The sequence below is a fragment of the Drosophila willistoni genome (assembly GCF_018902025.1).
Source record: "Drosophila willistoni isolate 14030-0811.24 chromosome 2L unlocalized genomic scaffold, UCI_dwil_1.1 Seg72.1, whole genome shotgun sequence".
NCBI lineage: Eukaryota > Metazoa > Arthropoda > Insecta > Diptera > Drosophilidae > Drosophila > Drosophila willistoni.
In genome coordinates, this window is record NW_025814049.1 from 795,199 (window position 1) to 820,745 (window position 25,547).

At 34.6% G+C, this 25,547-nt stretch overlaps 1 protein-coding gene and 1 long non-coding RNA gene across 4 annotated transcripts in view; both read right to left on the reverse strand.

The window, feature by feature from the left end:
* Positions 1-18,172, reverse strand: part of LOC6637862 (putative polypeptide N-acetylgalactosaminyltransferase 9) — a 61,084-nt gene extending 42,912 nt beyond the window's left edge. For all 3 annotated transcript variants that reach the window (XM_002061002.4, XM_015179343.3, XM_023175087.2), the window contains exon 1: positions 18,012-18,172. The gene's annotated coding sequence lies outside the window, so the exon portion shown is untranslated. The remainder of the gene's footprint in view (positions 1-18,011) is intronic.
* Positions 18,173-18,313: 141 nt separating this feature from the next.
* Positions 18,314-18,912, reverse strand: LOC124460128. The gene is made up of 2 exons (XR_006954074.1): positions 18,784-18,912; positions 18,314-18,723 (listed from the first exon to the last, which is right to left on the reverse strand). It is a non-coding gene; the product is annotated as an uncharacterized LOC124460128 (long non-coding RNA).
* Positions 18,913-25,547: the final 6,635 nt, after the last annotated feature.

Sequence of the window (25,547 nt, forward strand, 5' to 3'; positions counted from 1 at the left end):
CCACATGGAAACATTAATTGTGCTTAAGTAAATGAAAATGTAGAAATTTCATTTGCTATGTGCTTATAAAATGCAATCTCAAAACTTCCCTATTTAAGGATAAAAACTAAATTCTCTTAGAAAACGATCAACTGTTAATCGTTCTTTGTGAAATTATGGTAAGGCACAGTAAGAGAAGTCCCTAACAAGGAATTCCATAAGAAAAATATCAATTTAAAAGCTGTTGCAAAGACATGTTGACAAAGGATATGAAAAACTATAGGAGTGTCTATCACACAGATCTAAGAATATTTTGCGGAAATTATACAACATTTGTCTAAGCGAAAATCACGCTGTTCATGTTTAATATTAAGCAAAGTTAAAGACTCAATGCTGAGAGGGTTATACAAGCAATACTCAGTTCAGGCAAAAGTCCTCACTTAAATACAAGAAAATTCACTTATTCTCCACCATGACTATGCTATGAGCTCTTACGTATGGTCCTATTATACTTGTGAAACATTAAAACTTAATGACTAAAATTTAATAATCAACATCATCATCATCATCATCATCGTGATCATCATCATGGAGGAAGAAACTTTCAAAAACAAATTATGACTTTTTGCATTACAAAGTATAGTTACTCCTTTGCCATAATAAAAATGTGCTTAAAATCTGAATACAATGCATGTTTAAGGCAGAAGATGTTTTTGCAGTAAAATGCAACATATATGAAAAGGCAATTTCTTGCCAGCTTAGTTAGTCTAGCAGTCTTAACTGTAAACTAACGGCAACTTAGACTGTGGGTAGAGTGCTCCGCATACATTTTGTGTAACCATATACATATGCCATGGGTATTAACTGTTTTTGTTTTTTGTTTTTTAGTAAAAGTATCTGGCTTGACAACAACCGAGCAACCAACGCAAGTGCAGCGTATTCATATATGTAGTTAATATAGAAAGAGAGAGAAAAAAATTGAATAGGAGGTCTGCTTTAACTATTCAGTTTTCTGTTGGAGGCCATCGTCTTTGGCAACTTTTACAATCACAGCTAATTAGTAAATTCATGCTAATTTCAAGTTGTAACAAATAAAATTACAACTTGCACGTGTCGCTTTATGTAATTAGTTGCAACATGTTGGATGAAAAAGTTTCCCTCGTAGAAGAGATAAGCACAGTCTTCCAAGTCCTTGTTACATACACAACAGAGTGATAAAAGCAAAAGTTATGTCTCATGGGATGGCAAACACACACACAAGCAACAACAACACCAACAAAGTTTATGCCACAAATAAAGCCAAGTGGAAGGGCCATAATTCATAATGAAGATGTTGAAGTGGAGTAGTGATCTGCAGCATAAAGGATGCTCAGTCCCCAGATCTGGGTGCCTCTATATAACCTCGTTTATCATAATGCAAAATGCTACAAAGAGAGGTTCTCTGTGTTCCTTAAAAAAGGAGGCGGCAGCAATCGCCATCGATGGTTATGCTGCATAATTACACGGTTTAAAAGAGCAGGAAGAAGCAGCGATAAAGACCACTCTCTCAATTCAGACAGGAAGAAGGCTTAACCCTAGAAAACTCACAAGAAGAGAGAGCGAGATAGAGATTGGGAGATGCAAAATAATTATTGGTGACCCCGACGTATTGCATAATACAAGTTTGTCAGACAACTTTTTCTTTCAATTTTTTGCACATTTTTTTCATTTTTCATTTTTCTTTTTGTAGGGTTAAATTGTTATTGAGTTATTGATTGTGACTATTTCTCTAACTACACACAGCTGTATATAGCAGCATCTCCTTTTCTTTCATCTGCTGGTCATGATTAATTTTTCTGTTGAGTCAGGTTTTCTGGTTGTTATTATTTGTTGTTACTGTTGGTTGGTTGGTTAGTTGGTTGGATGGATGGTGTTGTAGCTTTTGTGTATGATTTGAAAAATTAGTACAAACTACAGAAAAGATCATAAATCAAACAGTTTTGCTGATTGCATTCGAAGTGCCCACAAATTGCATGATTTGCAATTTCTGGACTGCTGCAATTCCCTCTGTCCCATTGTGTGCCATGTCGGTCTTGTTTTAGGTCTATACCTCCCTCCCTCCTTCTATTTCTCTCTGTCCACACTCCTCCGACTGCAGTTTTGCATTCCCCGGATGCTGACACGACACAACAACAACAACAACTGCAACAAGGAAGACTCCTTGTCCTTTTCAACAGAAGATATTTTACATTGTAGTTCCGCAAATAATTCGCATTTTTTCGTCTCACAAAAAACACAACTTGCAAAAAAAAAAAAAATTATTGCCTGGCATTTTTATTTGCCTTTTTATGCCCCATGGAAAGAAAAAAAGAAAAAAAAAACCTACTTAATTTGCACAGAGAACTCGTGGATGAAATTTTTTTTCCCAAAATGCAAAGTTCTTCAACAAAAAAGGTTTAGAATTTTTGATGATATTTACAATTTAATTCTTTGTTAAGGCCATTGAAATTTCAGCTTGGCCCTTGGTTCAGTGTTTCTCTTTTGCGTTGATTGAAAATTTTATTGTTTTGTAATTAAATTTCATTCGGTCTTTTTGTTCCAAGAAGACATCGAAAAGTTGTAAAAAGCAAATTTTGTCTTAGGCTTACATTTCGATGGCTAATAAAAAATGCTTTAGCCACGACGCTAACTTGTCTCTAAACGTAGAAAGAAGAAAGAAAGAAAAAAAGAATCGCTAAACATATTCGGAAAAAAAAAACTCAAACGGTGATGATCATATCTGAAAAACTGGTTTTCCGACTATATTAATATTTCACTCAACATTTTTGTTGTTATTCAAAATGTAGACTGGCGTGTCTAGTAAATGAGCATAAATATGCATATGACCTTCGCTTATCGATTATTATGACAATGACTATGGAGATTTCGTTATGTGTTCAATACATAAAGATGGCCAAGGGATCAATCTAACTATGTATATACCTCTATATATTTGTAGTTAAAAGTATTCAACAATTGTAAAAAATTAACTCAATTTTAAGGGAATTACGTAACAAAACGAATGATGGGGGGGCTGAAAATGCGGGCTGATAGCATTTTGTTTATACACTTAAGTCTATTTATAATGTGTTAAACATTTTTGTTAAATCATTAGCAAATCATTTACGCCAAAAAAAAGCAGAACACAAAACTTGAAGCGAATGAGCCAATAAAATGGAAAAGATTCCAAGACGGAGCAAACGAACACAAGACCAGAAGGGCCCCTCTTTTGAGTACGGGGGGGTTAGGGTATCATCATTCATGTAAGCTGCTTAAACTTTATTGAACATCCATTCACATTTAATGAACTGCCTGCTTTTGCTCTGGGTGGCCCACCATCCTATCTGTCCCTCCATGCCCTCTGCCACCCATCTCATTCAGTATGGCAAAATTGATTGTCGCAAGTTTGTAAGAGGCTTAAAACGGACCTTAAGAACGAACCAAGCATTCGGCCAACAAACAAACACATTTATTGTCGAAATGTTGCCATTTCTGTTCTTAATTAGTTTATGTTTGTGCTGCGTTTCATTAATTAAGTTTTATCTGGGCTTTGGCTAAAGTTGTATTAATCATACGATAATAATATATATATATATATATATTTATACATTTGCCAACAGATAGATACATACAAGTTGTCCTAGTTGGCAACTCCTTTAATTAGGACATCCTAATTAAGCACAAATGTTTTGGGGGGGCGGGAGTGGTATGTATCTAGGTGAGTTGGTCATCCCAGACGCCCACACCTCGAAAAGGTCTTGTCATGCGATTTTTATCAAGTTAAATGGTGGCCCAGGTGGAGTCATTGACAATCCAACCGGTTGAGTTAGGTTGAATTAGGTTGCCCAAGCACTCAAGACAAACAATGCGGGATAACACTAGACAGCACAGTTCAAGTATGTGGATATTGTAGGTAAATAAAGCACAACAATCATAATGAACACTACTTTTCTTATTTACACAAAATGTTAAGGGTAATGACACTCTTTGTGAAGTTTACAAAAGAAATTGTAACTAATTGTAAGATATGACTCAAGATTCTCAAGATTAACCCTAAACAAACGAAAAAAAAGTACGTTATCTCTCTATGTTTAAAAGAGTGTAAGGATGGAACTTCTTAATTCCGAAATGGGTTGCCCAGTGTCATTCATTAGGCATGCAAGTTAAATAGTAGGCTATAGGTTCTATATATACATATATGTAAATGGGTGGAAAGAGATTGGGTGACAGTGTGATGGAGGGGAAAAGAACGTGACTAAAGTTTAAACTGAATGGATCAACTGAATGTTTTAATATATATAACCAACTCGCACTCACAAATGTTTGGCAAATATTTTCATTTTTGGAATCCCTCGATACATGCAGAACAAGGCTTGGTTTTTGTCTTTTCCTTATCGCGAATTGTTGTGTAACCTAGCAAAATCGATATCACTTTTGATTAATACAATTTCTGGCAGTCTCTTATCGTAAAGTAACGTCTGATTGGTTTTCCATTGAAATAAAAATTAATAATAATAATAATATACCTATAGATATATGTATATATATATTTTCACTGATAATAATACAGAGTGAACACTCTTTCGCTGACACTTTTAAACTGAGTAGGACTACGATATGTCCAGCTTACATATATTTATATATATATATATATATATATGTACATATGGGTATATATTAATTATAAATGCATTTAAAAATTATTTAAATACAATATTCGAGAAAAACCAACAATCAAACAGAATATTTGCACCTTGTGGGCAATTTTTCATATGTTTACATATTTTGTTAACAAATATTTGCCGAGTTTTTTGTTGTAGCCAAAAATATATATGTATGTATATGTACATATGTACACATGTAGGTAGTGTATCTACAAAATACATATTTTATTTTTCATATACATACCTACATATGTATATTATGTATATATATGAACTTATTGTTGATGGATGCCAGTTGACAAATATTTTACAAATTTCGTGCACATTTTTACAGATTGCGGCGATTTGTAGCCATCAAAATCGATGGCAAGAGATTAAAGTGCAAAATGTATGCCCGGTCCATGTTATTTCCGTTGGCAAAGAGATTAAAAAATACACAAACAACAGCAACAAAAAACGGATAAAAAAAACCTTAAAATACAATGTATACGGAATGTAGAGCGCGTTGTAATCACAAAATGACAAGCTAAAATAAAAATAGTAGAATAATACAAAATGGGATAAAATAAAATAAAACAAACAAACATTTATTGTATTTATTCATTGATGATATCAACATTTGAAAGCAAAACTCATTCGTACCCACAATGAATGCATATATGAACAAAATTATACAATGCGGGAGCCACAAAAAACCATCTGACAAAAAAAAAAGCGTCCAACAAAAACACATCATCGTCATCATCATCGCCATGATGGCTAGTTGCCTGGAGGGGATTACGATGAGGTAGTCAGTAGTCTCGGTTGATAGTGAAAGTGACCTCCTCCCCCCTTCTGATTGTAGTAGCCGGGGACAACAGATTGCGGATTGGGGCAGATGTTTGTTATGACTATGTCGATGTTGCCAACGATGATGACGATGATGATGATGATAGGCAAAAAAAAAAAGGGAGAAAAAAGAAACATATTTATAAAAGTCACACCAAGCCATTGATGGTAGACATTAGCTTTATGTAAGCATAGAAACAGTTGCCTAAACACATGTCTAGCTTGATGAAAGTTGACTGAATCAAGATTGGCTATTATCTAGAAGAGGGCAACCCATCAATACATATGTCTTAATCCAGTCTATTGCCTAAGGTCATGGCATGACTATAGACATAGCCAGAGGTTATCAAAAGGCTAATCAAAACTGACATATAAATATTGATTAAGAGCTCAATATCATCATGAGAAAAACCTAATTTTATGGTTTACTTTTTCTTGAATCTTCCCAAATCAATCAGTTATGGTAAATGTAAAACCATGGGTAACATATATCCCGTAATCAACTTAATATAAAGGTTTCTATTTATATTAAAAATGTATTTATAAAAACGGATTTTCCCAAAATTTCGGTTTTGAGTCTGATAAAACATGCAAATCTTTTTAAATACATACTTTGAAATAAAAAAAAGAAACTAAATTTAAAATAAAAAAAAACGTACTCTTTAGATAAAGTAAACAGAGCGAATTCATACCAAAAACGTTTAGAAAATTATGCATAAATCCATTTATGAAAATTTTCTAACCTTCAAAGATCTCGTAGTCCGGTCATTTACCCCAAGTTTTCCCACTGAAAGTCCAGGGCTGTTTATTAAAACAGTGACGGATTTACTCAAAGGTCCTATTGGCCCTAGTGTTGGGTCCCTTGGTTGTATGTATGTAAGAAAATGGAAAAGGTGTGGCTGAAAGTATATCTAGCAGGCTTTTCCTTTAAGATCTACCATACTTAAACCATAGACATCAACAAATAATAATAATGCATGTAGCTAGAGAATAAAAGTAGTTAGATTAAATTTACCTTAGAAATTAATGCTTACAGCATTTGGTTTAATTTGTGAAATGTTGCCTTAGGTTATTACATTCTTCAGATCAAAAACATGAGTAACATTAATGGGTTTCTGAACTTTATAGGACCATGCTTAGCCTCAGGGCTTAGGTAAGTAAGTTGCCTTCTTTTGAATTAGAAGTTGCCACTTCTGAGCACGATTTTTCAATGTTTGTTTAATGATTAACACAAGATAAATCAATATATTTTGGGTATTTAAATCACAACGAAATCTGGTTGCACTCTCCTACTTCTTCTACCAGAATATTTACCTAATTCAAGTCTATAGAATTATTTTTCTCAAGTATCAGCTCATTTTGTAAACTTTTTAAAATTTTTGTTTTCCATATTCCTCTCTGTTTATAAAGAACAAAAAAGCCAAAAAATTATAATTAGAGTGCTTGGAGGTAGCTTGATGGCTGGGAAAATAAAACAGGTGTTCCACCAGAAACCAACCGCAAGTAAAACAAACAAAAGGCAATGCCACAACAGGAGTAGAAATTGGGGGCGTACCGAATGAAAGAGAAAAGAGAAAGAAGTCAATGGGAATGAGAATAAGAGTGATAAAGAGAGAGAGAGAGAGAAAGAGAAGAAAAACTATGGGTAAATAGCTGTAAAAATCTCCAAAAGGTAATCAGACGGTTGTTCACCTGACTCTCGACGCGCTCCAAGTCTCTTCTTGGTCACTTCAACGCCTTTTTGGCCCTGCCCAGTTTGTTTTTATTGTGATTGCCTTTTATTTTTGCTTGTTAGTATACCCTAACTTTATGGTAAACAAAAGTTTATGCTGAATCGTATGTCCTTTAACTCACTTTGTGACAAACAATGTTGTATTTGGAATGACACATGGCAACAAATTGTTTGCCATAAAAATTAACGATTCCCATAAATTTAAATCAACATTTCTGTTCAGTTTTAGAGTATTTAAGAGTCGTCGTGACCCCTTGAGTCATGAAATTTGTTATGGTTTTTGTTGCTGTTGTTCTCTGCTTTTGGTTAATATCCGACGTGCCAAGAATTCTACTACGTATTCACAGTCCATATCAATTGGCTGTCCCATGCTACTGCGTTTCGATTTCCATTTCCATTTCCATTTGATTTTGGATTTTTAGCAGTTTGTTTTGCTCGATTTTTGGCTGGGGTGTTAATTCCTTGCCGACCCACATAGCCAGTCAAGTCTCGTCTAACTTGTCTAATTAAGTTGGCAACTCACATGTGAGAAATGCCTAAAGATCAGACATTCAGAAAAAAAATACAACCATCCATGTAGTAGTGGTAGTTGTAGGAGTTGAACATGAATGTACCTATGCCATGATGTATCAGTACAAGTCATTTCAATGGGGAGGCCGTGGAGGCCTAATTACGGGCTCAATCAACTGGCAGGCAGGCAGGTAGGCAGGCAGCTGCAGGGCTCACTCATCAGAGCAGATTGCCTCAGACAACGACAACCAACAACAACAACAACAACAGCAACAACGACGATCCAAGAGTTAGGTAACTCTCAGTTAATGACTTACTAAAAAAGCAAAAAAAAAAAAAATAAATAAAACTTCAAGCCCCTGGTGAAGGAACGAAACTTTGCGGCATGCTTTAAATATTTTGTGGCACCTGAATGCATTTTACAAATTTTTCACCTGCCAGTTGCAACACACGTGATAAATGGAGGCAGCAGAAGACACAGTCTCTGAGACTGAGAGTGAAAATCAAAGACATAGAATGACTTTATCATGATCATCAAAAAGTCTTCACAAGAAGATTACAACAAAAATGTAAGTAAAATGTATAATATTTTTTAAAGTTAATACAAATAGTTTGTCCCTTGGTTTTGAGTTCATTCAATTGATTTCCATCAATTGCAGTTTGAATAACTCATTAGATTCTTGGAGAAATATTATTTCAAGAAAGAATTCTAAATGTTTTCAAGTTCTCAATCTATAATTTTGAGCTAGGGTAAATGGAAAATTGCTTAAAAATATTTGCATATTTCTTTAAATTAACGCTAACAAGGCAAGCCCACTAATTTCGTTAAGGTATATACATAAAAATACACATAACTCATTTGGAGTATCTATATACACTAAATGATTAATATTACATCTTACAAAGAGGATGGATAATATTAGACTATACGTATTCTTACCATGAAGAGCTTTAAAAGGTATTGATTTATGGCAGGATATATTTTATTTTACCCCTAACTGATTTTTAGTACTTTTCTAAACAAGGTATTTGAACATTTTATCGCACTATCTTCTTGGCTGTTGGTTAACTCTGTCAAGAGGTATAAGCATCTTTGTGGCATCTGCAACAACCTACACACACACACACACACAAGGCATGTCTCTTCGACGGCCTCCAACTGGCATTTTTAGTTAAGCTGACTCACCTGAACTGCTGCACCTCTGGCACATACATAGGCTCGCCGGCTTTGGCTTTGGCTTCGGCATCGGCAACAGCATTAACCATTAACATTTTGTAATAAAAACAAAAATGCCAAGTCAAAGGTGAAATGGGAAGCCAAAGGAGATGATGCCCGACGAGTGGGCAGAGGGAGTGGGAGAGGGTGGTGGGGAGCAGTTGCCGCATCTGTCATCATCTTCAGCATTTGCATTTGCTTTCAACTTGAGGCAAACAAACAATGAAAGTGTCGATGCGTTGAGTTCAACATGGTCGCAAAAACATCAACAGTGATTATGCTGAATGCCTGTTGCTTTTTTGTTTTTTTTGTTGCCATTTTTCCCATTTTTTATTTGTTATTTTTTTTTTGCTATATTAATGATGATGCAACATTCGCCACAATTGTCTAGCGCCCATGGCTAAACAAAGTTTAATGCCCGAAGGCCGCCGCAGTGTGATCCCTTTGCAAATGCTTGTAAGATGAAACCTTTTTTTGTTGTTGTTGGTTTGTTTCTTTAGCTGTTTATGAAGCCAAGTTAGCAACTTGTTAGGTGTATTATTTGATCTCCCTCTATTCCCCCGCTTCTCTTGCAATTGCCCTTTTGGCCATTTGGCTTGACAAGTTTGCTGCCGGTAATGGCGGCATCGTCGGCGGTTATGGTTACGGTTTAATAAACATTCATTCCTAATGCCAACACAGCGAAGACAAATGCACAAGAATAACCCCAGAGCGACTAAACTAAACTCACACTCTTTTTAAAGGTCTCTCTCATATATACTTATATATAAAATATGTATCTACATATATATAAAGAAAAAAAAAAACTAGTCAAGTAAGCGCAGCAGCACCAAAATCACAAAAACATTGCAACAGGTTTCTTATTGGCCTTTTGCCTGACTAAGATGATGGCGTTGGGTGATGGGTGATGGGAGATCGGAGATGGTAGTCGGGTGCTCTATTGGGTGCTTTATTAAATCTTCTGCTTGCTATTGTATTTGTTCAAGTATTTATATATACATATGTATATATGTAGTTTTTTCCATCTCTGACAGCTATGATTTGTTGCCGAAGGTTAGTTCAAGTCATTAGAGTTGTTGCTGCTGCTGCTGCTTGTTGAATGGCTTTTCCCATAAATTGAAGATGATTTTGTTTGTGTTTCTTTGTATAAGCTATGTATGTATTTGTAAGCCAGATATCCAGATATATATATATATATACACTTGGTTAATTCATGAACGTCATAGTCAAGTACTTTAAGTTTTTAAATATATCTAAAAATCTCATTTAATAGCTAATTAAGAACTTTAGGTTTAAAAGTTAATTAAGAATGAATGGGATCTAAAGAGGTCTTTGAAAATATGAATGTCTATTATTGAAAACGCTTAAATTTTAAATACTCTTAAAACTTGTAATCATCGAAAGTGTTAACTTTATGTGCTGATCAATCAGAAATACCAAGGTCTTAAATACAACAACTTAGACATAAACTAGTTAGGAAACTTGTAATTGTTTTGTTTAACTTTAAATGGAGAATGAAATGAGTAATATAGCAGATAATTTACGACAAATTCGGTAAACACACTGTAAAAATAGTAATTGACATTATATATTTAACCTCTTTCATTAAAATTCTACTTTAATACTCTAAGATCAAGCCCTGGATTTTTATTTTTATGGCTTTTAACTCTGGCTTAGAAATTGTTTGCAAATACATTTACTATGGAGAATTTATGCATTTTATGTAAACAATATTAACAGACATATTTGATTCAGAGGGCATGAGTATAATAAGTAAAAAGTTCGTATTCTTTATTTAAAAGTATGTTGTAGATTCAAATGGTTCAATATCGTCTTCAATTCTTTATAGTAGAAACGATATTTCCTATTTAAAAGCTACTTATGATAGTTTTTGAAATTTGCTGCCCCTTTTTAAGATTTTATTTATGCATAAATATTTAAAACCATGATAGTTTTTTTTTTAAATTATTTTATAAGACCTTCGGCGCCTTCTTAGTGAACCGAAACCGTTTTAAATGAATGCAGGAAATTAAATTTCAAGTATGAGATCGCCAACCTTATATATTTATTTAAGCATAAATATATATACTGAAAAAATGTAAGAATTAAATTTATTGAAAATTGTAGCAAGTTGTTGAATAAAAGATGATTTTCCATGTGAAATAACATTGAACAGTGAAAAACAGAGCCACAGTAAGTCAGTGCCCATCAAAATGGAATTAAAGTGGAAAACTTTTGCTTTTTGTGGGAATATTTCTTTCCCTGGCCATTTGAAATGCATAAATTTAATAATGAATTCATGGCATTTCATAAATTTGACATAATCTCTCCCGATTGACATTTAATTTTTCCATCTCAATGTTGTTTGTTGATTGATATTTGATGATTTGCCAGTTTGAAATTTGTTTTAATTGCAACTCATTTATATTTCCGGCTTTGCAAATCATCAATTCATTTCTCGTTAGGTTTCCCTAAAAATAAAATAAATCGCAAACAACCAAAGCAAAAAAAAGAGAAAAAAATAAATCAACAACAAGAAGCTACAAAATCAAGGCGTAATGACCAAGAAAACCTCAAATCGCATGCCAGGTTCCAAACATAATTGTGGCTTTTTTTTTCTACTAGTTGGTCCCCACACTTAACCCAGTCAAATGATGGCAATTAAAACTTAAATGGATGCTTCTGCTCATCTAGTTGGTCGGTCTCGGTCTTGGTCTCGGGCTCTCCGTTTCTCAATTCAGTTGGCCATCAATTTAATTATAAGTTTTTTGGACTAATTGTGCGTAGTCCACAATTATAAATATGCTTGGGGAAAAGCAAAAACAAAAAAACACTACCATACAATCATTGGTCACAGCTGATGAAACAAGTGGACCACAACTGCAAAAACAAGGCTCACACATATACAAAAAACACAGACACAACACACACACACACACACATATGCTTAGATGTAGAGCATGGCAAACATTAGCCATAAGAGGCAGCAGGAACAAAAAGGCATGCAGCAAAATTTGTAGCAAATTCCCATTTGAAAGGAAGCTGGCCTGCAGGCTTAGAGCCAGATAGAAGGAGGGTGGGAGGATGGGGGGAGGTAACCGATTGGTATTCCACAATTTACATGGACCCCACTTAGCGCAACGAAAGAGCAACTTAGAAGACGAGTTCATTGAATTCTTTTCTGGTCAGGCATTCGCCAAACTCGTAAATTTTCAAACCAAACAGGTTCCTGCATCCACCAAAAAAACAAAAAGACACAGATACAAGACCATATATAACACACACACATACACACACACATACATACACACATAAAATGGAATGCGGCAGTCATCTTCAAAAGTCTCTTTTTCCTCTGTCTCTCTTTCCATCTTAACCCCAAAACCAAAAGCCGAAAAGCAGCCCAAAAACCAAAAACTGAAACTGAAACTCATCTTAACTGCAAAATGCATAAAAAAAAACGCATCTGCTTTTCACTTCGTTTGAGTCTGAGATTCGTTTCGGCTACTTCGATTAAGTAGCCTGTCAGCATTTATATATATTTTTTCCTCAGTTTTTCTCTCACTTTTTGGTGAAAGCGTAGACTCTTCTTCTTGGCTCCCCCTTTTTAAAATGTCACAGCAGAGGAAAAAAGAAAAAGAGAGTCTGTGGAATATATATATATTTTTGTTAAGCAAACCCTAATTGGCATTTACCTTAAAAACTCCAAACTGAAAATGAGATTAAGGTGACTCAAGCTACCGAAAATCTAGACAAACAACAGCTCAATTGATCCAAGGGATCAGAGTTTGTGTGCTCTTCTATTGTCTGAACAAAACAATGGATGAAGGAGATGAAGATGAACATGAACATGAAGAAAGATAGATGAGTTCGCCTAGATGAATGACTCTTGTGCTGCTTCTCTATACTTTTGGCCATCAATCAAATATTTTTCCTCTTCTTCTTTTGGGAACGGAAATGAAGGCGCGCTTATGGCCACAATTCCAAAATAAGATAATGCACGCACCTATAGATACAATACAAACTTCATTCTATATGGTATGTAGCTATTTGTAAACGAGTTGCACGAATTGCATACAATGAGTGCTTGTGTGCTTGTGTGTGTGTGCAGCATTCCCATATTCCCACTGCCCCAAACCTCCCCCCAACTACACACACACACACACATAATGACCTTGTAACTCAACTGTCAAATGTCAGCACACGCAGTCAGGAATGGCAAACAGAAAACAACAGCAAACAGCCAAATCAATAGCCCCAGCCACAATTTATAGTATCCATAGCCATAAATTGGAGTCCGCTTGTGGCACATGTCATGAAGTGAGAGGCAGCAACAGAGAGACAGAGAGAAACCGAGGCCTGAGGACTGACGATTGTGAAGAAAAAGGCAAATGCCATACGCAAAAAGAAAAAAAAAAAAAACCAAAATGGAAGGGGGGGGAAAAAAGAATGCTTGTGAAAACCAGAAATGGCAAAAGATTGCGTCTTTTGGGGCCAAAAGCAGAACGAATCTGTGGCTCATTATCATGTAAACAAAAGATTGAATTATGAATTGGTTTGGTTTTTTGTTTGCTTTTCATTATTGTCTCATCTCAATATCAAATTTGGTTTAACCACAAGCTCATAAATTAGTTTAAATCAGCAATTGATGTACAGTCATCAAAATGTTCTTAAATTCATCAGACATTATAATTTTTTGGAATGTGAATTAACCTATACAACCTACGAATGAAACATTGAACTAAACCCAAATGAAATGATGTATTATTATTATAAAAAAGTAAAAAGACTAAACAATATACTTGCCACTATTCGGTAGTTTATTAATTTTATTTGAAAGATTCTTTCCCTAAAGAATCTGTCTTATCACACAGAACATTTTTCTTCTAAACAAAAAAGCTTTGATTAAACACAACAAAATCTATTAATCACGAAAATATATGTTAATGGAAAATATATTTACTCTAAAATACTTTCCTCTGAAGGGAAATTTGTCTTGATAAACATCTTTTGATTTGTGTGTGTTTTCGAATAGCCTAAAATTTTGAGATATTAAACCAGATAACTTAACCAAATCTAGGGAAAAAGTGTTTGGAAAAGTACTTGGAATTCGTAGTTCATTTATATTAAAACATCAAATGAGATTGTGCTTATCGCACTTGAACATTTTCTTGATGTATTGTTTATGCTGGCCCCGGAGATGCGGACCGTCAGACCGTCACTCTCTCAGTCACTCAGACGAGGCGAGTCGAGTCGATTTGGATTGTGTTGAGGCAAGTGAAAAATATGAGCAACTCAGCAAATACAAATAGTTTTGTGTGATATCTTACGGATACAGCAACTTCCTCGTTTTGTCCCCCCCAACTAACTCTTTATCCAAATGTCTAGTGAGGAACAAGCATTTCAACAAGTAATGAATTACCCGCCACATACAAATTGCTAAGAAGTTGTTTTGTTGCTTTGCCAAAAAAAAAAAAATAAAACAAAAATCTTCTTACAATCTACAGCCAAAAGTACCCAGAATATGAGTATAAAAATATATAGAATTTCAGAGAACAACTGAAAAAAAAAGTTTCTTTTTGTTATCAGAAGAAAGCAAAGCTGAAGCTCAAGCTGAGAGTTTGGGGAGAAAAAGTTTTGGACAAAGGAGCCCTTTGCCTTGGCTTGTGTGTTCATTGTTTTCAAGACGATGAAGTTGTTATTGCTGTTGTTGTTCTTGCGGTTACTTCTAGTTCCTTTTTTTCCTTTCTTTCCTTTTTTTTTTCTCTCTCTGTAAGGAACTTTTGTGAATGCCAAGATAATGGGTAAGTTGTTTCCAAAAAGGAAAGGGAAATCAAATCCATTGTAGGTCAGTAATTTCTCATTCTCAGCACATACAAAACGGTTTCCGTATGGGATGGAATGGATTTATCCATGTGACACTACGTGAGAGGAGAAGACAAATGCCAAATTCCTCGATCATATTAAGTTATCAGCAAGCAAAACGTGTTGGGCATAGAATAAAAGAACTGGCCAAAAATATTATGTTTTTTGCACACATTTTCAACACAATTTGACAACTGTTTTCCAGCATCGAACTGATGTTTCAATAATGAACGTGCAAACGTGCAAAATGCATTTTAAAGATAACACAAAATAAGAATTTAAAACAAAACAAAAACAGAACTACAAACACTTATCACATTTCTTTTAACACCTGTTTCTGAGGTCGCAATGATAACCAAACGAAAAAGAAAAACAAAAAAACAAACCAATGACAACAACAATATGCCAAACAAGCCAGGTGATGTAAGCCAAGAGTCCCATAAGCATAAACATATTATGGTCTGTGATTAATTTATTGAAATTAACATAAATGGCAACAGCTTTAACTTTTACCTGCCGCTCGTCTGTCACTCTTGCCCCTCTTCCTCTGCCGGGGCACGATCTGGCCACTGACCGACATTAATAATTAAACTTAATTGCCGTTGCTGCTTCTTAATGATGCAAGCATCAACAAAACAAAAACCAAAGTATAAAAAAAAAAGAGTCAGTGGGACCCCTGCCGACATGAAAGGTGAGAAGAAGAAACCCGTTTGTTTATGAAATGAAAATTGAAATGGAAATGAAACGAAGAGCAATTCGACCTGGCAACACAGCAACGTCGGGGTCACCAAATGTGAATTTTAAATAAAGTTCACCCCAAAGTGATGGAAATTGGAGATCAGAATTAAATTATGCTTATGAATATTCTATTTACTTCGGCACTTGAGCATTTAGAGCAGCTTAAATAGTATTTGGAGTGAGGGGAAAATAAACTTTTTAGGGCAAAGAATCACTTAAACATCAATGAAAGTGCTTCACTTGGGAATATCCAATCACGTTTTTTAATTCATTTCAGGTTTGATATGCCTCTTAATTACCATTCCACACATTCAATGCGGTCTATACGATGGGAATTCAAATGTCTCCACTTTATGTGTGGTTGTAAAAGTGATTTTTATAAACAATTTACAACATTTTGGTTAACGTAAATATTTCTTTTTTCGTCTATGAATGCCAAACCAATACTCTAATACATAACATTTAATAACAAATTACCGGTTATGCTTAGATTGATTAACGATCATAACCAAGAGTAATTATTAACTTTAATTTTCGACTTTTGAAATGCATTTTCATATCAAAAACTTCAAGTTATATGTCGCACATGTGCAAATTAAATTGTTTTTTTTAGTGAGTTTTAATTGAATATTATTAACATTCATTAGAGATAATAAATTTTTAGTTACCACAAATTAAAAATTCAAAAGTTCACTAAACCTTCGAGTAAAACAATTTTCATGATGAAATGGAAAAACACTTACACTTAATAAGAACGTCATTTAACTGGAATTGTTAATTTGAAAAAAATTTTTTTAATTTGCCAAGACAGAGAACATTATACTAGGCAGACAATCAGATTTCCCTTCTAATAAGTATTCGAAACTTTAGTTGGTTTTTTGCACTGATTAGCTATGTATTTTTGGTAAGTTTTAGATTCTCTTTTTTTGTTGCTTCTCCAGCATCTGCCTTTTAAGTCATAATTCCAGTTAAACTTGTTCTAAACTCTATACTAATTTAACACACAAATTTGGTTTATGCAAAATGCCACACTTTTAAAGTGTTAACGGTAAAGTTTCAATCATACGAAAGACAAACCTCACCTAATTAGCTGGCAAATCAAAAAAAAATACAATCTATGTATGTATCTATCGAATCTGACAGGCAAATCTCAAATGTCTTTCAAATGCTAACCAAAAAACTATGCCAAGTAACTAAAACTAAAGCCAACGGACTGGCCCGGCAATGGGGCAAGTGGCGACTTTCCCATCAGAAATTTTCTTGTGATAATTAATAAAAATTTTGTTGGCTTGATTCTAGGCCAGACAGACGGATGGAAACTCACACACACACACACTATAGGTATAAAACTGTATCTTAGTTATACAAAACCAAAACAAAAAACCGGCAAAACTCACACAGACAGTGGGAAACAAAGGCAACTTGTGTGAGGGCGTAGAAAAAATGGGATGAGGGGGTAAGGGGTAAGGACATCTGCTGCCATGGCAAAGCCAAAGGCAAAAACAAAGCCTGCTTATTCAAGGGTTCCCAGTGCTCTCAAATAAATCGGCACAAGAAGGGGGCGTTACAGGGTGGTATAAAAATCAAATGAAATTTATTGATTTTTCTTTCACACACACACACACACTTATATAGGGGGCCCAACAACAACAGAAAGGCGGCCCAAAAGCAAAGTCAAGGAAGTGGCCAATAAAATGTAATTTGCAAACAACAAAAAAACATACATACATATATACACAGACACACAGAAATAGCCCTGTAATAGCAGAAAAATAAAGCTAACGAAATTTGAATGCTCTAACTAAATTGTCTTACCAACAGGTAGCGAAATGTCCATTAACAGAATTTACACTGTATTAAGAAATTTTCTATATTTCAGCTAAAACTCATGGGGCTTGGCTACAAACTGTTTAGACTAGTCTATGTACTCTTTGGCATTGATGAAGTGCTTTTGGTTTGCGCGCTAACAAAGTCAATGCACGGTCCCCTCACATGAGGAAGAGGCATCCCAAAGAAGTGCGGTCAAAAAGAAGCAAAGGCAAAAGAAAAACACACACATACAAACACAAAAGAACAGAATTTGGATTGCGGGAGGGCTTACAACCTGGCCCATCACTCTTCATACTTATATACATATATGTATATACATACTAGGTAAATGTCAGCTTCAGTTAAGAGAGCACGCACAGGGAGCTGACGGAACAACAATGAGAAATATACGTTACGAGGGCGCCTCAGCCAAACAGCAGCAGGTGCCGGCTGAGGTTTTGTTTTTTCTTTGCTTTTGTCGTATTCGTCTCTTAACAACCAAGAATGAGGAAGTGTCTGAGGGTAAAGAAAGGTGTTCTCCATCTGATTGTGGTTCTGTTTCAGTGGCAACCGGCACCGGCACTGGGCACTTTGGCACTTGGCACTAGAGCTGTCGCGTGTCACACACGAGAGGCAAAGAGGCAAGACTTACCCCAGTCGCGAACTTCCGTTGCAGCTGGCTGGATTTTCCTGTCGCAAATCTCCCAAATTCTCCTTGATGGTCAATAAATAAATATGTACACATATATTTATTTTATATTTTTGTCAAGTATTATGTGTGTAATATAATTTGATAAAAATAAAATTTTGATTTGTGTAAAGAATATTGGTTTTCAATTTTCTTCTTTCTATCTCTCTCTCTCTCTTTTTCTATATTTTATTTTTTTTTGCACATCACGCTTTAATTTATAATTTATGCTTATTATTTTGCATTTGCATATACATTTTTTTTTATTTACACATTAACTGAAACTTTACAGCTGACTGTGACTTCTCTTTGGTTGTTGTTATTGTTGTTATCGTTGATATAATATTTCACGCGCCTTTACTCCTAAATACACGCACACTTTCGTCTCACACACACACTCACGCAGTTAGTCAGGGACACTACGAAACACCGACCAAATGCACCTGCCCTTGTTGCCGCGAGGGAGAAGTAAATGGAAGAGAAAAGTGTGAAAATGCAGGTAATACGCGACCACCGCTTCCAACTGTTTCAACGGCCCGAAATCGACTGAATGGCCCAACTAGATACCAAAGACTTTTTATGATACAGGCAGCACAGGGGCGGTTTGAGATTGAACACGGCCATAGATAAACAATCACATTATGTGTCTGTTAATGCACATTTTCTTCGTTTTAATCTATTGAAATACTCTTGAAATTATTCTAGAAAAAAGGATTCAAATAAATTTGTTGTTTACCTAGAAGAACCTGAATTTAAACTATATCTTAGAGGGCTTCCATTTCCAGATTTGTAACCTACATTATTTTATAAATAATTTTACAATTTTATTTTAAGAATATGTGATATGAAACTCAAAGCAATGTAGACCTCGTCTTACTGACCAAGTACCTACTTTTTTCTACATATGTAAATGGATGTTTTAAAAAACCATACTCTTTTACTCTCTAACCGAAATTTACAAATGTTTATTCTCTCTCTTTATTAGCCTCAATAATATGATACTTTTGATTATGCTTATTCCAAATATTAAAAGTCCAACTGGCTAACCTTGCGTATACGCTTTTCTAATCCGTATCATTGGAAAAAAGTTAGTAAATTAGTTTCCATGGCGCTTTTTAGTCAAACTTCTTTAAACAAAGAATAACACATCTCATATATATATTTTTTTTTAAATTTCTACGTTAGTTATGTATCAGCCTAATCTATACGCATCAATTTTTGCCTTTTTTATAATACGTAAGGGTCCAAGAGTCCGCTCCTGTTTGAAACATGTTGTGTGATGTTTGATGTTCGGCCATTGTACGGGTGCCAAGTGTGTGGGTCAGTTGGTTTTTCTCTTTCTTTTTCTGCCTCTTGCTATTGTGATAAACATTTGCTGATAAGAATAAAAAAAAAAAAAAGAAAAAGAAACGAACCGACACAAAAAAGAAGAAGGCGAATGAGAACCTACATAGTGCAGGCAAATGACAAATAGACCCGTATGAATGCTTAGAGACATCGCTTCACTTTATTAACACTTTGTTTTCGCCAAGCGAAACTGTACTGATATCAATTGAACCTAAAATAATCGCAACCAACACTTTGACAATATGAAATCATATAGGAGAAACATAATGCTAAACAAATATTTGCAGTCTATGGCTAGGTGATAACATTTTTCCCACCAAATTGTTCATCTCTGATGCAACATGGAACTAAATTTTGTTATTTGCCGGTTTCCAACTCGAACTCAAACATGATCGATTGCACTTGACTAGACTTCCATGCACGTGGCTCATTTATGCATGTGTGTGTGTGTGTGTGTGTGTGGGTGGGTGGGTGGTTGTGTAGAAACAAGGGTGTCTTGAGAGGGGAAAGGTAATACAATATGCATAATATTTAGTTTTTCTACTTTATATTTCTTTTTAACCGCAACAATTTATTTTGTTCAGTTCAACTTTCTATGAACTTTTCTCACAATTTTTTATTTTGTTTAAATCGATTTTGGCACTTCAGAAGCCATCAGAAATTGTCAATTTTCGATGTCATCAATAACATTGCAATTCGATTTGCTCCATTTGGCAGCATGTGTGGATGGATGGGAAGAGGTGGAGAGGCAACTGCACTTTTCACTTGCTTTATGCTGGCCATATCATATTGGAACCTGACCAACTTGGTTAAGAGAGTGCAGACAAACCGAAAGAGGAGATGACACCAATCAACTTATTTCTACCACTTGTTTTTCTGTTGTTGTTTTTGCATTTCGCTTTCTTTGCTAATGTTTTTCATCGTCTTGGGCCACGAAACGAGTCTCAAGTTTGTCATCTATTGAAAACTCGTATGTCTATATACGTAAGCAGATGCACTCATTTTGCGAATACACGAGCCGTGCATATTGTTTGGCCTGAGACTGGCTTTGGCTTCTCTCAACTGCCATCTGTTTGGCTTAGGTTATATGTTTGTATGTATACATATAGTTTAGGTATGCATGAAGTTTAAGAGGTGGAACTTCCCATTAGTGTCACTAACTCAATATGCTCCATTAGATTTTGCACACCGTTCAGGAATCAATATGTTGAGAATTTTCTTTTTCAAATTGAATTTATCTTTGAATAAAGAAGACATGTTTGCTTTATATCTATTCTATGGTATATCTTAGGATTTATCTTATAAATAAGTTAGAAAAGTAAAGAAAATTATAAAAAGTTTATAAAATCCCAAAATAATAGAAATATTTATTTTTTATATACAAATTCTTAAAACTTAACGTTTACATGTTTATTACTTGAATTTGCTTTTCCATTTTTCTAACGCTTTAAGCCAAAGAAATTTCACTTACTGCTGAAATTTCTATCCCTTTTTGGCCAACTAACTGACCTTACTAAGTAACTCTCTCCTCTGATTCTCGATATATTGCTCCCCCGTCGCTCGCTCTCTCTCTATCTTAAACTATATTTCTATCTAATGAACATTATTGAGAGAAATAAATTGTTCAATTAATTGCAAATATAAGCTTTGAATAAGCTGCTTAAATATTGCCCAACAATATTGCTAAATTTTTAATATAATTTTCACATTAATTTCTATGAACGACAACATTTTCACAAGTGGGTCGTTATAAAATATTGTAAAGTTGTAGTTGTCTATTTAGAAATTAACTTAAATTCTACATTTGTATATGGGAAATGTGATAAATGAACTAAAGTAAATAAACAGACAAAATATTCAATTGTTGTACACAATTCTAAATGAATTGGGTCTTATACATTTTAGTTTTAGACATTTTTTAAACCTACTATATATTTAACCTACTTTATAGAAATACAATAAATGTGAAATCTATTTAGTTTAAGCAAACAAAATGGAGGCAAGTTACATTTCCCTAAATCAAATTGTACTAAGTTGATGCGACAACAAACAAGATTTTTGATATATTTGAACAAGTTCTGTCATAGAGTCATAGTTAAAACTTTTACCTAAACCTATCTTTAAAATAAGTTTGCAGGATAGTTTTAGATTAAGTGGTTATTATACACAAAGCTTACTCATATATGACTTACTCAAATATGTGCATACAAACAAACACCTTAACATAAGTATATACAAAAATCCATCATTAAAAAAACAGACAAAAAAAATCTATTCTCCACGCCTTTTTGTGAGTGAAGAATTTGGCTTAATTTTGTTAATAAGTTGAGGTTATCTTTTAAAATTCCTTAACTGACCAAAACGATGATTAACTTTTGCATTCAAAGGATTGGGATTACAAATTATATGGCCATGGACTTGGACTTAGATCTGATATTGGCAATTTTTTGAGGCACCTGCGATTTGTTGGCGCTGCCAATTTGCCCAGCAATTGAAAATTCAATGCACGCCCCAGACCAAAAACTCATTTGCAACACTTCACGCAACGCCGGCGATTTCGATTTAGTCCAAGATCAAGGGCGATAATGCCCGCGGTCAAGAAGCAGCACCGCGCGGCAATGCTACGAGTGGCTGCTTGAGGCATGCCGCATGTATTGCGTGCAACAACGCATTGTAACTATAAATAGCCCTGGCTAGCGAACAGGAGAGAATAAAAATACAAAGAAGATACCAACAACAACATCTTGGGCTTGTTCTTCTCTTATCCCAGTTGGCTGATCTTTACGCACAGCACAGCAACAAAACAACGACAACAAAATCAACAACAACAACAACAACAACAACATTCCTTTCGACATTTAATTAACGATCGCGATTGCAATCAATGCACACAGAGCGCCCAGAAGATTTTGCTTATGAATGAGCTGAGTGGTGGGACTAGTTGGTGGCCAGTTAGTCAAGCTACTAAGCTGACAAATACTATAATTAATTTTAATTGCACCGATTGGCGCTCTCTTTCCGTCTCATTAAAGTATTTTATCTTTAATTTTCTTCCAGATTTTTATGTTTAACCGGCAACAGCTGCAGCAACTTCAGCCTGAATTCAATTCAGTTATTGAAGATGAAGATGGAGCCAAGAAGACACGCTTGGTACGTGTTTTTTCGCCTAATTGCAGAATATGTCGCGTGGCATTTTGTCGCCACCTTTAACGAAAAACAAGAATCGTCAAGGAGCTGCAAAATGTTGAAAATAGGACATATTTGCAGAAGAATATTCTATTTTTTTTTTTTTTCTACATTCTGTAACATGAAATTGCTCACAATGTAGACAAAAGCAATAAAATACACATCCTTTGTAGAAAGAAAGCCTGCTGGCTCAAGTGCAATAATAATATAAAATACTTTTTAGTGTTCAGTTCATTGAACGCGCACAAATCCAATTAGATTTTGCCTCAGCACACACACACACACACACAGATAAAGAGAGAAAAATACACAAACACGAACTTGGAGGCAAATGGAGTGCAAATGGCAAAGCATAACTGCAAAATCGTAGCATACTTTCTAGCGCACAAGCTAACAAATTCTTCTTTTTTACCCAAGTCAATTTGCCTGCCATAACTTCTGACTCTATGTGATTGTGTCTATGTTTGTGTGTGTCTCTGACTGCATAATTGTCTGTGGGTGAGTGTATGTATGTCTGTATGTGCATGTTTTCGGTATGTTTGCCTAAGTTGATTTGGTATTTGTTTCTAGCACAAAAAAATAACTTTTTTTCTTGGCCGTAAAGGCATTTTCTGTAGCACAAATTCTCACACTAATAAATAGTGAGAAATCCGCATTATTGATTTTTAAGCAATTAATTTACAAAATATACCGAAAGCCCCAAATAAACTTAAAGCACATGCCGTGGAAACTATCAATAAAGAATTTAGTTAAAAGAAAAGTAATTTCAGTTTATAGTAGTTTAAGTAAGTGTTTTATAATGCAAAACATAAATAAGTAATTTAACTAACTCTATAAATCGATTCAAACAGACTTTGTAGACATAGATCCAAAAAGAAATCTCAATTTTTGATTTTATCTTCGTTTGAAGTATTACATTTTGTTTTTATTCTTGAACATTTAAGTGTGTGGCTGATTCGTTTATCAATTTACAATTTGCAAGCTTTTACTTTACCATTTGTGTGTGTGTGTGCTTTTTTATACCCTTGCAGAGGGTATTATAAAATTGGTCAGATGTTTGTAACGCACAGAAGGAGACGTTTCCGACCCCATAAAGTATATATATTCTTGATCAGCATGAGAAGCTAAGTCGATATAGCCATGTCCGTCTGTCCGTCTGTCCGTCTGACCGTCTGTCCGTCTGTCCGTCGGTGCGTACGCGTTTTACTCAGCCATCTTAAGAGCTATCGGGATGAAATTTTTTTTGGGAGCTTTTTTTTACCCGGGTGAGATAAAGTATGAAAATCTTTGGGATCGGACCACTATATCATATAGCTCTAGAAGAAACATTTTTGCAAAAATTGGAGTATCCCCATGAAATTTACCAATATGATAGTAATAGATATAAAATCTCAGATCCCAAAATTTGAATCTGATCCGATAAATAGAACACAAGTTACAGTCAATATAAATCGGTTCAAACGCTGCCGGCAGCGCTGCTTGCTGCCTACTACTGCCATCATCAAATCAACAGAGCACACGCATACACACACAGACGCAACGCTACATGAACTGTATGTGTATGCGTGCCGTGCTTTGCTTAGAAAATGATGGAAGAAGAAAAACTTGTGGTAAAAAGAGAAATAATATTTTGTTTGTGTATTGATGAATTGAGTTGCAGGGAAAGAAATTTCAAAAAGGAAAAATATTATTGCCAAGTATACTGCAAGGGTATATAAACTTCGGCATAGCCGAAGTTAGCTTCTTTGATATTTTTATTTGAAATGTCATTATAGCTTTTGTGCATTGTTTCAATTCCATGCCCAATTAAGCAGCTTAATTATGCTGACCATTTGTGTGTGTGTTCAAGGACTTAAAATATTTGTAAGATGAATTTAATGAATAACAATAAATGAAGCAAACAATGCAAACAATAAAACAAATAAAAAATTACGCAAATGAAACAAATATGATGAAACAATTAATCAATATGAAAATATTATCAATGGATTAATTAACTATTTAATGATTAATACGAAAAGAAAATGGCTTATTTGCTTATTATTCTTTGTTTTTAACATTATATTTAGGTTTTCAAACTTATTGTTATTGTTTTAATTATTGTTTAAACTATTGTTTAAAGTAACTTTTAAAGTTCTTAAATTTGCACTTTATACAAAAAAAAACCATCTTCCGAAGTAAATATTCATAAATTAGCCATATATACAAGTCCATTTGTTATAATATTAATTTAAACTGGAAAGATCAGATTGGATACCAACTAATCCCATTAGTCATGATTAATTATATTTCAACAAAGTTTTTATTTCTCAAAAATGGTATTAAATTTACCATGAAGTGTATAAAAATTAGGTGACTTTTATTGTTGTTTATCTTGGCCAGGTTAAAAGATCAAATGTCACTCCCAAGTTCAGTAATTTCGATATATACCTAATTGGGTCTGAAATTTCACTTTTTATACCCTTGCAAAAAGGGTATATTAATTTTGGTCAGAAGTGTGCAACGCATAGAAGGAAGCATTTCCGACCATATAAAGTATATATATTCTTGATCAGCATGACGAGACGAGTTCATATAGCCATGTCCGTCCGTCCGTCCGTCCGTCCGTCCGTCCGTCCGTCTGTCCGTCTGTCCGTCCGTCTGGATCAACGCAAACTCCTCCTAGACCGTTGGAGCTACAGAGCTGAAATTTCGCATGTAGGCTTGTATATACTGCAGGCGTTGTATATCTCGGATTCAGCCGGATCGGATCACTATATCATATAGCTCCCATACAAAAGGCAAAGTCACGAACTGTGACTTTTCTTAATAACTTCGTTATTTTCTGAGCTATTGTCATGAAATTTAGTATTAGTGAGTTAATTACACATATAAACGACTGTGCCAAATTTGATCAAGATCGGGTTACTATATCATATAGCTCCCATAGGAACGATCTTTCGAAAACAGTGACTTTTGTCAATAACT